At 37.6% G+C, this 14,138-nt stretch overlaps 1 long non-coding RNA gene across 1 annotated transcript in view; it reads left to right on the forward strand.

Moving 5' to 3' along the window:
* The first annotated feature begins 227 nt into the window (after positions 1–227).
* LOC131401343 (uncharacterized) overlaps positions 228–14,138 on the forward strand; it is a 46,283-nt gene continuing 32,372 nt past the window's right edge. Inside the window, exon 1 of the long non-coding RNA XR_009217647.1 lies at positions 228–313. This is a non-coding gene — a long non-coding RNA (uncharacterized LOC131401343). The remainder of the gene's footprint in view (positions 314–14,138) is intronic.

Below are 14,138 nucleotides of genomic sequence, written 5' to 3' on the forward strand. Positions count from 1 at the left end.
TTCAGAGGAATATTGTAATGACTGGGTACAAAAGTGTAAGTACTTAGAACAATGTCTGGCACAATAAGGGCTCAAGAATAGTATCATGTGGCCATGGGATCCGGGGCTACTTTATCTCTGCCACAACCCTCATGGACAAGCTTCCCATTCAGAACCCTCAGCTATATTCTACAACTCTTCACAGGAAACAGTAACTTCTGTATGTATATCTTTCACCACACAGAGAAGCTCTCAGGAAGACTGGTGAAGGGACCACCTCTGAGGCCTCCTTTCAACACCTTCTGGAATCCCAAACAAGAAGTGAGACAGATAGGTATGTATCTGCCTGCCCTCTTTCCCTACATCTCCCTTCTAATCCTCGTATTCCACTGGGGCTGGTAGGATCAGACTTTCCCTTTCCCACTTTAGCTGACCATGACTACTTCTTTTATATAAAACTCTAGATCAAGTGTCTTTGCTTCTTGCTATGTTAATTGTGAATAAAAGGAATTAAGGATATTAATAGCTCTCTCTTCCTCTCTCCTGCACACACACATTCCTGGATTTCATAACTGTTATTCTGCAAAAGGGAACACAGGCTTTGTCAGAAAGAAGTAAACTGCTGCTTCTGAGCAGGATATAAGGACAGATGCACTTTCAGTTATGGGGAAGAGTTGAGGAGAAAGTGGCAGGAGGTATTCCCTTATGAATGCATCTAAGAAGGCAAGGTCTCTAGAGAGTAAAGGGGGAGGCAGGAGGGTAGCAGGCTTAAGGAGAATGTCTATAGGAATAGCTAACATTGGGAGTGAGAACAGCAGCTAAGATACTTGTGACAAGGACGATATTTGCAAAATATGTAACTGATTCATTTTAGTTGCCCTCTTTTTTATTGTGGTAAAATATATGTAACATAAAATTTACCATTTTAACCATTTTTAAGTGTACAGTTCAGGGCCGGCCCCATAGCTTAGCGGTTAAGTGCGTGCGCTCCGCTGTTGGCGGCCTGGGTTCGGAACCCCGGGCACGCACGGACGCACCGCTTCTCCAGCCTCATGGCCGCGTCCCACATACAGCAACTAGAAGGCTGTGCAACTATGACATACAACTATCTACTGGAGCTTTGGGGGAAAATAAATTAATTAATTAATTAAGTGTACAGTTCAGTGGTATTAAGTGCATTCACATTGCTGTGCAACCGTCATCACTATCTATCTCCAGAATATTTTTCATCTTCCCAAACTGAAACACTGTACCCATTAAACACCAACCACTTATTCTCCCTCCCCCAGCCTCTGGTAACCACCATTCTACTTTCCACCTTTATGAATTTTACTACTCTAGGTACCTCATTTCAGTGGAATCATACAGTATTTGTCCTTTTCTTCAAGGTTCAACCATGTTGTAGCATGTGTCGGAATTTCATTCCATTTTAAGGCTGAAGAATATTTCATTGTATGTATATACCACATTTTGTTTATCCATTCATCCACCGATGGACACTTGAGTTGCTTCCATCTTTTGGCTGTTGTGAATAATGCTACTATGAACATGAGTATACAAATATCTATTTGAGTCCCTGCTTTCAATTTTTTTTGGTATAAACCCAGAAGTGGAATTGTTGGATCATATAGTAATTCTATTTTAATTTTTTGAGGAACCTTCATACTGTTTTCCACAGTAGCTAAACCATTTTACATTCCCACGGACAATGCACAAGGGTTACAATTTCTCCACGTGCTTGCCAACACTTACTATTTTCTGTTTTTGTTGTTAATATAATAACCATCGTGAAGTGGTATCTTATTGTGATTTTGATTTGCATTTCCCTACCAGTGAGTAATGTTGAACATCGTTTTGTGTGCTTATTGGCCATCTGTATATCTTCTTTGGAGAAATGTCTGTTCAATTCCTTGGCCCATTTGTTTATTGGGTTGCATTGTTGTTGTTGTTGTTGAGTTGTAGGAGTTCTTTTTATATTCTAGATATTAGTCCCTTATCAGATATATGATTTCCAAATATTTCTCCCATTCTATAGGTTACCCTTTCACTCTGTTGATAATGTCCTTTGATACACAGAAGTTTTTTTAATTGTGATGAAGTTCAATTTATCTATCTTTTCTTTTGTGACCTATACTTTTGGTGTCATGTACAAGAAATCATTGCCAAATACAACGTCAGGAAGTTTTCTCATATGTTTTCTTTCTTTTTCTGTTTTAATGGAGTATAATTGATGTATAACATTGTGTAAATTTAAGGTATACAAGGTGTTGATTTGATACATTTATATATTGCAATGTGATTACCACCATAGCATTAGTTAACACCTCTTTCACTTCACATAATTATCATTTCTTTTTTGTGGTGAGGGCACTTAAGATCTAGTCTCTTAGCAACTTTTAAGTGTATAATACAGTGTTGTTGACTATAATCACAAAGCAATGCATAGATCTCCAGAATTTATTCATCTTCTAACTACAAGTTTGTATCATTTGACCAGCCTCTCCCCAGGTCTCCCACCCCCTAGCCCCTGGTAACCACCATTTTACTCTCTCTTTTTACAAGTTCAGCTTTTTTATTTTTTATTTTTTGTGAGGAAGATCAGCCCTGAGCTAACATCCATGCTAATCCTCCTCTTTTTTTTTTTTTTGCTGAGGAAGACCGGCTCTGAGCTAACATCTATTGCCAATCCTCCTCCTTTTTTTTCCCCAAAGCTCCAGTGGATAGTTGTATGTCATAGTTGCACATCTTTCTAGTTGCTGTATGTGGGACGCCGCCTCAGCATGGCCAGAGAAGGAGTGCCTCGGTGCACTCCCGGGATCTGAACCCAGGCCGCCAGTAGCGGCGCACACGCACTTAACCGCTAAGCCATGGGGCCGGCCCCAAGTTCAGCTTTTTTAGAGTCCACACATAAATGAGATCATACATTATTTGTTTTTTTCTGTCTTATTTATTTCACGTAGCGTAATGCCTTCAAGGTCCATCTATGTTATTGCAAATAGCAAGATTTCCTTCTTTCTCATGGTTAAGTAATAGTCCATTGTATATATATATACCACATCATTATCTGTTCTCCAATTGATGGACACAGGTTGTTTCCATATCTTGGCTATTGTGAATAATGCTGCAATAAACGTGGGAGTGCAGATATCTTTTTGATGTCCAGTTTTCATTTTCTTTGGATATATACCCAGAATTGGGATTGCTGGATCATATGGTATTTCTATTTTTAATTTTTGAGGAACCTCCATGATGTTTTCCATAGTGTACCAATTTATATTCCCACCAACAGTGCACAAGGGTTCCCTTTTCTCCACATTCTCTGCAACACATTATCTCTTATCTTTTTGGTGATAGCCATTCTAACAGGTGTGAGGTGATGTCTCATGATTTTGATTTGCATTTCTGTATGACTAGTGATGTTGAGTATTTTTTCATGTACCTGTTGGTCATTTGGATGTCTTCTTTGGAAAAATGTCTATTCTGTTTCTCTGCCATTTTTAACCATATTATTTGTTGTATGAGTTCTTTATATATATATATTTGTGTGTGTGTGTGTGTGTGTGTGTGTGTGTGTGTGTGAGAAGATCAGCCCTGTGCTAACATCTGCCAATCCTCCTCTTTTTTTGTTGAGGAAGACTGGCCCTGGGCTAACATCCGTACCCGTCTTCCTCCACTTTATATGGGACACCGCCACAGCATTGCTTGACAAGCAGTGCGTCGGTGCGCACCAGGGATCCAAACCGATGAACCCCAGGCCGCCGCAGCAGAGCGCGCGCACTTGCGCCACCGGGCCGGCCCCTCTTTATATATTTTTATATTACCCCCTTATCTGACATATGATTTTCAAATATTTTCTCACATTCTGTAGGTTGCCTTTTCAGTTTTTCATTTTGTTTCTTTTGCTGTCCAGGAGCTTTTTAGTTTGATGTAGTCCCACTTGTAAATTTTTGCTTTTGTAGCTTGTGCTCCCATATATTTTCTTCTAAGAGTTTTATAGTTTTAGCTCTTACATTTAGGTCTTTGATGCATTTTGAGTTCATTTTTGTATATGATGTAAGGTAAGGGTCCAGCTTCATTCTTTTGCATGTGGATATCCAATTTTCTCAGCATTATTTGTTGAAAAGACTATCTTTTCTCCATTAAATGGTCTTGGCACCCTTGTTGACAATCATTTGACTATATATGCAGGAGTTTATTTTTGAACTCTCAATTCTTTTCCATTGGTCTGTATGTCTGGCTTTATGCCAGTGCCACACTGTCTTGATTACTATAGCTTTGTTTAATGTTCCTTTTAAATCATGTTCTTTCTTAAATCATGTTTTCCACTTCTCAAACTTACCCATGAGGCCTATTTCCTCAGAGAAAGGGAAAGTTAGTATGCCTAGGAGGCCACTGATCATCTTTGACTCTCAAAGCTTGTGCAGTTAGGTAGGGGCCAGGAGCAGGTTGTAAAACTGTTTATTTGCAGAGTTCCAGTAGGAAGTGGAACAGAAGCCTCTTGCCCTCTCTATTTCCTTCAGATTGTCCAATAAACCTCTCCATGACCTTTACCCAGAGAGGGACGATTGGACAGACATCTGACTACCTGCTTTCCCTGCCTGCCTTCCCCTTCATCTCCCATTATCCACCAAGAACAGATGAAATTTTCTTCCTTTCTCTTCCTGTCTGACCTGGACCTCCCATATATAAAACACTATCATTAAGTCCACTAACTTTTGACAGTGTCAATAATATAGACAAGTTTGCTTCTTCATCTTGGCTTACAAATTTGGGCATGGCTCTATAAATAATGGAATTATCTGTTTGGGGGTTTACTTGGCTCAACTATCATACAAATAAATACTAGCTCACCCTCTCTTCCATTTCTATCCGAAGCAAGGCATGTCCAAGTTAAGGGCCATTAAAAAAAGCATTCCTGAGTAAGACAGAGAAGTGACTGCAGCTCTGCCTTGAATCATGATTTGAAAGGCATTTGATAAGGAAAAATATTAATTCTGGACAAGGTTAGAACCTTGAATTACCTACTGAGTTATAAATATCAGGTTAAAAGATATACAGATGTCCAATGTTCCATTAAAAGTGCACAAAACTCAAACTAAGTGTACATTTCTGTTTTGTGTTCAGTAGAGGCTCTCATGGCATTAACCTATGAAATCAAAATGCCCTTTGGAAAATGACATATTGCTCTTATGTGAGATATTCTCAACTAAAATGATTTGAGGACAGTAGCATAGCCAGTACTGCTGACTGTCAATAAATGGAAAGGCCACTAAAAGTCTGAGAAACAGTACAAAACCAGGAATAGTAGAAAACAAAGAAAAAATTTGCTGACTGGATAGCACTGCCAAGCACTGGCCTTCCACATGGATGGCCAAAAAACTATTGCTGAATGTTGAAAAGCATCACTTGGACAAATCCACACAGGGGTCATTGCCATCTGGTTTACTGGCATTTGTTATTCTATAGAGTTTATCCGGGTTTGCATAGAATATGTAAGTTTGGAGTTTACAAAATCCTACTCATTGAGTTTTGAAAATCAAAGCCAAAAGGTTTTTTGCTTCTTTAACTTAAAACTTTGTTAAAACATAAGCTTCATCCAAAATTTAATCCCTCTGATTTTGTGACAGCAAAGAATATTTTAAATGCATATTTTCATTTTTCAATACTTTCCTCATTTATTATAATATAAAAAATATTGAGATGAAAAAGAGTACAGTTTATTAACTACTGACAAATATCTTTAGCGAGTTATATGATGATGGGAGTAAAGTAATGCAGTTTTCTTTTCATGTCCATATCTGGCACAATTCTGGGTTCATAAAGATCTTAACAGGGCTACAATAAAATGGACTGCAATGGCCTCTTAGTGAAATTTAATAAGTTACTCAGTTACTAGCTTCATTAAAACACAGTGAGTTCATTATAACCCAATCTTGCAGAAACTTTCATTGCACTGGGTTTGTATGACTTCATGTGATTCTGCTTTTTCCCCTCCTCCAAACCCCATCACACCCTTGGTACTACATTATAGCCAGTTAACACATTTTAACTGCTTGTTTGCAATACATCATTTTTTTTATTACTATTCTAAAGGAGTTTTCTTCCCCATCATTTTCTTCATTGGATCATTGAAGTAAGTCTCCAAAGGCTTGAAATGTTATAATTGATTATACTCAGAGGTTTGAAGGAATGCTGTTTTAGGACTATGAGATACTACTAGCATTTTGAATCATTATACCCTCTCTGTGATAAGAATATGATCCAATACAATTCTTTTCTCTGAATTGATAATAAAAAAGATATGGGAGGCTATTATAGAAAAACATATGTATATGTAATAGACTGTAAGCTTCTTGACAGGATAATTATGATTTTGTTTTCAAAGAAGCTACCATTTATCAAGTGCTTATAATATATCAGCTACTGTGCTGGTTAGATTTGTTATCTCACTTAATATAACAGCTGAATGATGTATGTACTATGCAATTATCCTCATTTTACAGATGGAAAATAATGGAGCTCTGAGGAGCTAACGACTAGCTCAAGGTCACAAACTTAGCAGGTGGTGGAACAAGAGATGCTCTCTAGTTCTAACTCCAAAACCAGCATGTTCTGTGGTCTACCAGGCTGCTTCTCTGGGTCTTTGTGTCTTCAAGGCCCAGGACAGTGCTTAGCACTGAGTTGACACTCAAATATTTGTTGACAATAATGTTGATGATGCTAAAAAATCACCAACAAGTAGTTGCAGTTCAATGCTGTTTTATTTCAATGTTGTTCTTTTTTTTTTTTAAAACAGTTTTATTTATTTATTTATTTATTTATTTGTGAGTAAGATCAGCCCTGAGCTAACATCCATGCTAATCCTCTTCTTTTTGCTGAGGAAGACCGGCTCTGAGCTAACATCTATTGCCAATCCTCCTCCTTTTTTTTTTTTTCCCCCAAAGCCCCAGTAGATAGTTGTATGTCATAGTTTCACATCCTTTTAGTTGCTGTATGTGGGACGCGGCCTCAGCATGGCCGGAGAAGTGGTGCGTCGGTGCACACCCGGGATCCGAACCCGGGCCACCAGTAGCGGAGCGCTCACACTTAACCGCTAAGCCATGGGGCTGGCCCCATGTTCTTTTTAATAGCCATTTTTTGCTGGATTCAACTATTGTTTTATTTTGTTTATTGTCAAAGTGATTTGTGAGCACACATAGCTCAAAGAGCACTGAAAAGTAAATGTTTACCATAGCTACAAGGAAGCCAGTCAGGGTGTTAAAATGGAATTTGGCAATCAAAGGAAGCTGATAGAATAAGGAACCAGAGAAGAGAAAACCAACAAAAAAATCAATAAACAAAAAAACAAGCACCTACACCTCCTTTTGTATTTTCTATTTCATTTGGTGCCACCATCATTCCCCCACTTACACAAACTAGAAACTTAGAACGCATCTATGACACTCCCTTCTTTTTTTTGGTGAGGAAGATCAGCCCTGAGCTAGCATCCATTGCCAATCCTCCTCTTTTTGCTGAGGAAGATTGGCCCAGGGCTAACATCCATGCTCATCTTCCTCTACTTTTTATATGGGACGCCGCCACAGCATGGCTTGACAAGCAGTGCGTAGGTGCATGCCCGGGATCCAAACCTGTGAACCCCGGGCCACCGAAGCGGAGCATATGCACTTAACTGCTTGCGCCACTGGGCAGGCCCCCTCTCCCTTCTTCTTTACCTCCCTCATCCTTCTCAATAGCATGCCTATTCTAAATACTGCATGTATTTTTGTAATCTGTCCTCTCCTCTTCTCACCTGCAATCATTTTGTTTTATTTCTCACCTGGATTAAAACTTTTCAAATTAATCTCCCTGCCTTCATATTCTTCCCCTTCTTAGGTTCTTTGTCCACACAGTTATAAGAATGACATCAAAATTTCAAATCTTTTTAGTTCACTCACCTCTTTTAAACTCTTTAGTGGCCTCTCTCTAGCTCAGAATAAGTCTAAACCTACTCTATCTTTCTTTTTAAACCCATTTCTATGTGTTGCAAATGAGTGAAACCAATGTGGACAATATATCAAATGCCAAGTTTTTTGTGTGTGTTCTTGTTGTTGTTAATATTGGTAGCCTCTGGTGATGAGAGATAGTTGGGCTATTAAATGGTATGTTACAATGAAAAAAGAGTCTTTTGTTAAATTCTATCCAATGTACAAACATGCATTAAGAAAGAGATAAAAAAAATCTATGTAACCTGTTCTATAGCTCTGGGAGATTCCACTCTCTGACCTAAACCCAAAGACTGGCACTTTGCATGAAAATCACATTCTGAGGAGGGCGCAATGTAGTAGCGATGGTAGAACTAGGGAGCTTTGTAGTTGAAGTAGGCAGCAGAAGACTGAGAAATGGAGATACATAAGATCAAATGGACTCTAGACCTCTAGCTCTTTGTTACAATCTAAAACCTCCTTCATGCAAAAGTAAGCAGGTCTGATATATCACTTCTAACAGTAATCTACCTTAAACCCCACTATTTTCACCAATTAAAATTTATCACTTATATCCCTGAAGGTAAGGAGTAGACCCTATGGTATAGCTTTTGTTTAAGTTGATCAATGTTAAGTAACCAATCCTTAAAGTAATAATTCCTGATTGTGATATTTCATGTGTTATTTGACAATCCCTGGAGTGATGATTGCAATTAGGGCACTTCTAACACCATTTAACTGCCCTCATAATGTACAACGTGCCCACTTTCACTTTTAGTGACATGCAACTACTTGTACTTTCTTCACTGATTCATCCACAGATTTTTATTTAGTACCTCATATATGCCAATCACTGTTCTAGACCCTAGATATACAGTAATGAACATGGCAGACAAAGTCCCTGTTCTCATAACACTTACATTTCAGCAGGGACACAATATATATATACATGTATATATCTGATAATGATAAACCCTATGCACCAATATTCAGATATCTTCCAGTTGCAAGTGAGAAAAATCCAAGTAAACTAATTTACCAAAAAAAGGAAAATTTTTAATAGAAAGATAAAGAAAAACAAAAGGTGATCTGCAGGAACCAGGAGAGTTTAGTGGATTCAGGAACTAGAACTGAAGATGTAGTTGTCTTAAGGACTCATTCTGTCTAAATCTCCCCATCTCTTGTTTCAGTTGTTCTTTACATGTTGACTTCATTCTTTCCTATAGTAAAGGATCTTTCTCCAGTTAGAAGGTAAAATGGTTGCAGTGATTCTCACCCAGGGTCAATTTTGTCCCTCAGGAAACATTTGGGAATGTCTAGAGACATTTTTGTTTCTCACAACTTGGGTGATGCTACCGGCATCTAAAATAGAAGCCAGGAATTATGCTAACTATCCTATAATGCACAGGGCAATTGCCCACAACAAAGAATTATCTTGCCCAAAATGTCAATAGTGCCAGTGTTGAGAAACCTTACTCTAGTGGTGATTCAAATCTTACATCATCCCAATGTAAGAATCCCATAGCAATCAGTAGTAAGTATATAACAAATATACCAATAGCATATACAATACAACAATAATATCTACAATATTTAATAAGTACTTACTGTGTGACAAGAAATATTCTAAGTGTTTTATGTATATTAACACATTAATCCTCACAATACTATGATGCAGATACTATTGTGGTCCCCATTTAATAAATGAGGAAACTAAGATACAGAAAGATTGAGTAATTTATCTAAGTTCACACAGCTAATAAGTGGTAGAACTTACATTTGAACCCAGGCAGCCTTATACTAGAGTATATTGTCCTAGCTTTTGTGACACACTGTTTTTCATTTGCTACTCTGGTATATTAAAACCCTAAGGAAAGCGTCTGATTGATCTGGCTTGGGTAACATACCATCCCTTGTATGAACTGCTATGCCCAGGGGAATGTTATATTGTGATTGGCTGTATCTGGGTCATATGCCCACGCCTATAGCCATGGGGGTAATGTAATATGCTTAACAGTCTCACCACATAGTTGGAGTGAGAGAAAAACATATGGCTAAAATAAGAAATGGAAAAGGCATACAGAACAGACAAAAACAATAGAAACCTACCTTTTTCATAATGCTATTTTTCACCTCTGTTCATCTGCTCATATTGTTCTCTTTGGTTGGCATGCTCTGTCCAATATTTTCCCACAAGTACATATCTCAATTTGAAGAATGACATAAGATAAAATCTCTACTTAGAAATCTTCCATTATCACCCTCCTCAAGTTGAGCTATAAACTCTTTTCCTCTGTGTTCATAATATCCTACGCATATCTTTATCATGATATTGTCCTCATGGCATATGTTTCCATTTCCCCCTCTATACTGTGATTGCCTTCAAAACCATGCCTCTGTTTTATTCATTTTTTTCTTCCTAAGGCCTAACCTAGTGTCCACACATATTATAGGAATTCAGTAAATGTTAGTTGACTGAATGGCAGATTTGGAAACCCATTCGGAAAAATCAAAGGCAAGAGTCTTAAGATTACTTGAGTTCCTATAGTAAGATGTTAAGAAAAAAATCCCAGGTGACATGATCTGTCTGGTAATAATTCAATTCTTTCAACTGAGCAGCCTGCCAAAAAGAATGCTTTTATATTGGTATTGTGGAGTTCAGAAAAGTCAGAATTCTAAGCTCTTTGCAAATTTATGAAGCATAGAATCATGGAAGGATAGAGGTAGAAGAGTCTTTAGAGGTTATTTAGTCCAGTACTTGTCATTTAATAAATAAGAACTCTGAAGTGAGATATTTTATGTTAAAGTGTGCAGAGTAACGATGCTTGCAGAAGAGCCAGGAATGATAACAGATCTCAACTACTACGCTAGTCTCTAGTACTTGACCACTTTAGCTTTCTTGACTGATTTCACCTTTGACATACTTTTGGCTCCCAGCTACACAGTGTTCCCCGATATTATTGTCTGATTGCTTAGGTCCCTCTAGAATCTCTTAGCATTCTAGCATCTCCAGACATGCATCTTGACTTGACCTTTTGTTTTCCTTTTCCTTTCTCTCTCCATAAAACCTCAGACATTAAAACTTACTTGTCCTAAGAAGAACCCAGATCTCTATTTTCCCAAGTCACGGCTTCTGACAAACTAATTCTGTGTCAGTGGTAATTGTTAGGAGGCTCTCTTAATCGATGTGCCCTGTTTTGCTACTATTCATTGCAAGTACTATCTCCAACTTCGTTAATTCTCTGCCTAAAAGGGCTGCAGATTCTCCAATATGAGGGGTAGCCACCAAATTCTGAGGAATCAGACACAGTAGCCTTCACATCAGGAAGCTAACAAAGCAGTATCAAATTCTCATTTGAGGGCCAAGGTTTTAAAGAACCAAGTTTGTATATCAAAGTTGAGCTTGCCTATTGTGTGATTAATTCCCCACTTAACACCTCCAAGGAGGAGACAAATCCAGTGAGAACTATGACTGAGTATGGCTACCATGCTACTCATTATTTCCCCTCTTCTGTATCAGTGGAAGAAATGTGGAATCTATAGGAATAAGGCCTGTGGTCATTTGGGGTTGAGCATGTAATCTTTTTCTGTTGGGGAATATGAGGTAATATAGCATTAGTGGTAAAGCCTGTAGAATCTGGAGCTAGACTGCCTGGATACAAATTCTAGCTTTACAAGCAATGTCTGTGCAATCTTGGTCAAGTTACTTATACTTGTTATGCCTCAGTTGTCCCATCTGTAAAACAGAAATAATGAAAATAGCTATCTTATAAGGTTGATCTGGAGATGAAATTTGTTAATACCTTTAAAGTGCTTACAGCAGTACCTTGCATATAGTAAGTGCTATATTGTTATCATTGTCTGGACCCAGTGGCAGAAATCAAGTAATCAATTAGTAATCTTTGCTGTGGTTCCAGGAGACAGGTGACTACACATGTCATAAATGTGTCATCCTTGGTAGAGACAAAAGGAACATTTAAGCTCGAAGAGGCTACTTTTGGAATGAATAACTTAGCTGTGGCCACATAAAGACCAGACAATTTAAAGTTAATTGAAATAGGTGTGATTACTTGAGGACCTTAACATTAACATTATAAGCTGCAAAGAAGAGAAAGGCAATGACTCAATTATTTCAAAGGTAGGAAAGAATAATCACAGGAGAACAAATTCTGCAATGTACAATCTACAAGCTATAACAACCACTTGAGAAGACTTAAAGATCACCAGACAATGTGAGAAAGGAAGAATATGGAAGCTTAGAATGCCAATGACAAAACTGGATGAGATTAAGAGCCAGAACCTAAACATGTACTTGTCCTTAAGTTTGTGTGATCTTGAGAGAATTATAATGTATTTCAATTAATATCTGCTGGTAAATTTAGAATAATCCAAGTACAATTTAGAAAATACCTCTGTTTGATATTGTGAATTCAGCCTGTTTCTAATTGGAGTCCTTTTCTAGAAATCTGAATTCTTTTTCTGTTTCCACATGTTTCTACTGTAAACGCAACCTGAGCTTTCTCTGAGCTCTTGCCATCACTGACGAAACAGTAACTCCCATTTGGTCCCTCCAGGATGGATTTTGGCCTGTGCATAAATTCTTCTCCCCTAGTTGTTGGCCTTCCTTGGTGTCTACACCTCTTAAAGTTGACCAGTGCATATTTTTCTTTTATTAGTTACTTTCTCCCCACTTAGCCTCATTTCTGGGTCTAGCTATTTATCCATCAGTGGTGCAGGAACTTATTGGTTCTTCTCAGACCCAGAGACCGTGTATCTGTTAACAATTAGCTCTATTCATTAACATACATAAGCACAGTCCCACACAGTATTGAACATATGTACAAAAGCAGGCCTTTCTTTCTAGTCAAAGATTCCAAATGTATTTTGTATGTAATGCTGAGCAATTTGTCTATACTCTCTGGGGCTCATTTGCTCTATTTATGATATATCACGTGTAGAGAAAATATATGGAATTTAAAATAATTTTAGTTTTTCTAAAGAAGGCAGTTACACATAAAACCTAAAGAAACCTCTTCTTCACTCTGTACCATGAATAAATAAGTTGGAATACATTTCTGGTACAGACTTTAGTTCATGGAAAAAAATAAGTCAGGCAATATGATTTAGTTGGGAGTATCTGGAGTAGAACATCAGTTTATAATCCTTATACATCTTCATATAATCTTTATAATCCTTTAATCCTTGTAATCGTTTAGTAGCTGTATGACCTTAGGCAAATCACATAATCTGCCAATCAGGGAAAATACTACCACTTTGCCTACTTCTCAGAATTGTTACCTTTGCATAGGTGTAGAAAAATACTACACAAATCTGTAAAACTCTCCCTCCCTGCCGTAAAAAATTTAATAAAATTTATTTCATTAAAATTTTATAATCAATGAAATACTAATTTAATAAAATACTAATTTAATTATTTTAAAAATTTAAATTCTAAACTTAGGATAAATTCTTATTATTAAGGAATATATCATTACTTTTACTACTAGCATAGACATGAATCTTACTGATGAATGAGCAACCTATTGATAGTCTCATAGGCCTCTGATGAGGATTGTTTTATGTAACAAATATTTGGCCACTACATATAAAATCATATTAATCTTGTATAGTGGAAAACCATTTGATTTTTTTGTTTTGTATCTTGTAATGAGGCAAAAATTATCATTGAGGATTCCACACGGGTTTGCATAAATGGTCAGTGGACACTGCTTCCTAATCAGATGCATCAGAGGCAGAATCAATTGCATGTTTTGGTTGCCTATGCTTATTTCACATCTTCACCATTTTCTTTTATATTGCCAAAAGATTGCAGATACTCATAGATGAGCCATGTAGTTGAGCAACAGAGGCCCCAGCACAAGTTGTAATAACCACGGTGTTATTCTTTGCCATTTGGCCCTCAGTGCTTTTGCAATTCTCCTACTCACAAAGGTAGCTCCCCTATCTGGATCTCCCATCCCAGGAACCACTTCATACTCTAATTCTTGCTCTTTTATCTTCTTTCTGAAAGGATTTACTCATCTCCTGCCCTACTGAGTCAGGAACTGTTTGTTGCTTTTCAAGTTAACATCTATCTAATTTGATAAAGAATCACAGGGAGTGTGCTAGGGACAGTGTCTTTGAGTGCGATCCATGGAATGCCAATTCACTGAGTTACTCTGAAAAAAAATCTGTGGT

Source organism: Diceros bicornis, chromosome X (assembly GCF_020826845.1).
Source record: "Diceros bicornis minor isolate mBicDic1 chromosome X, mDicBic1.mat.cur, whole genome shotgun sequence".
In the NCBI taxonomy this organism is placed as follows: Eukaryota; Metazoa; Chordata; class Mammalia; order Perissodactyla; family Rhinocerotidae; genus Diceros; species Diceros bicornis.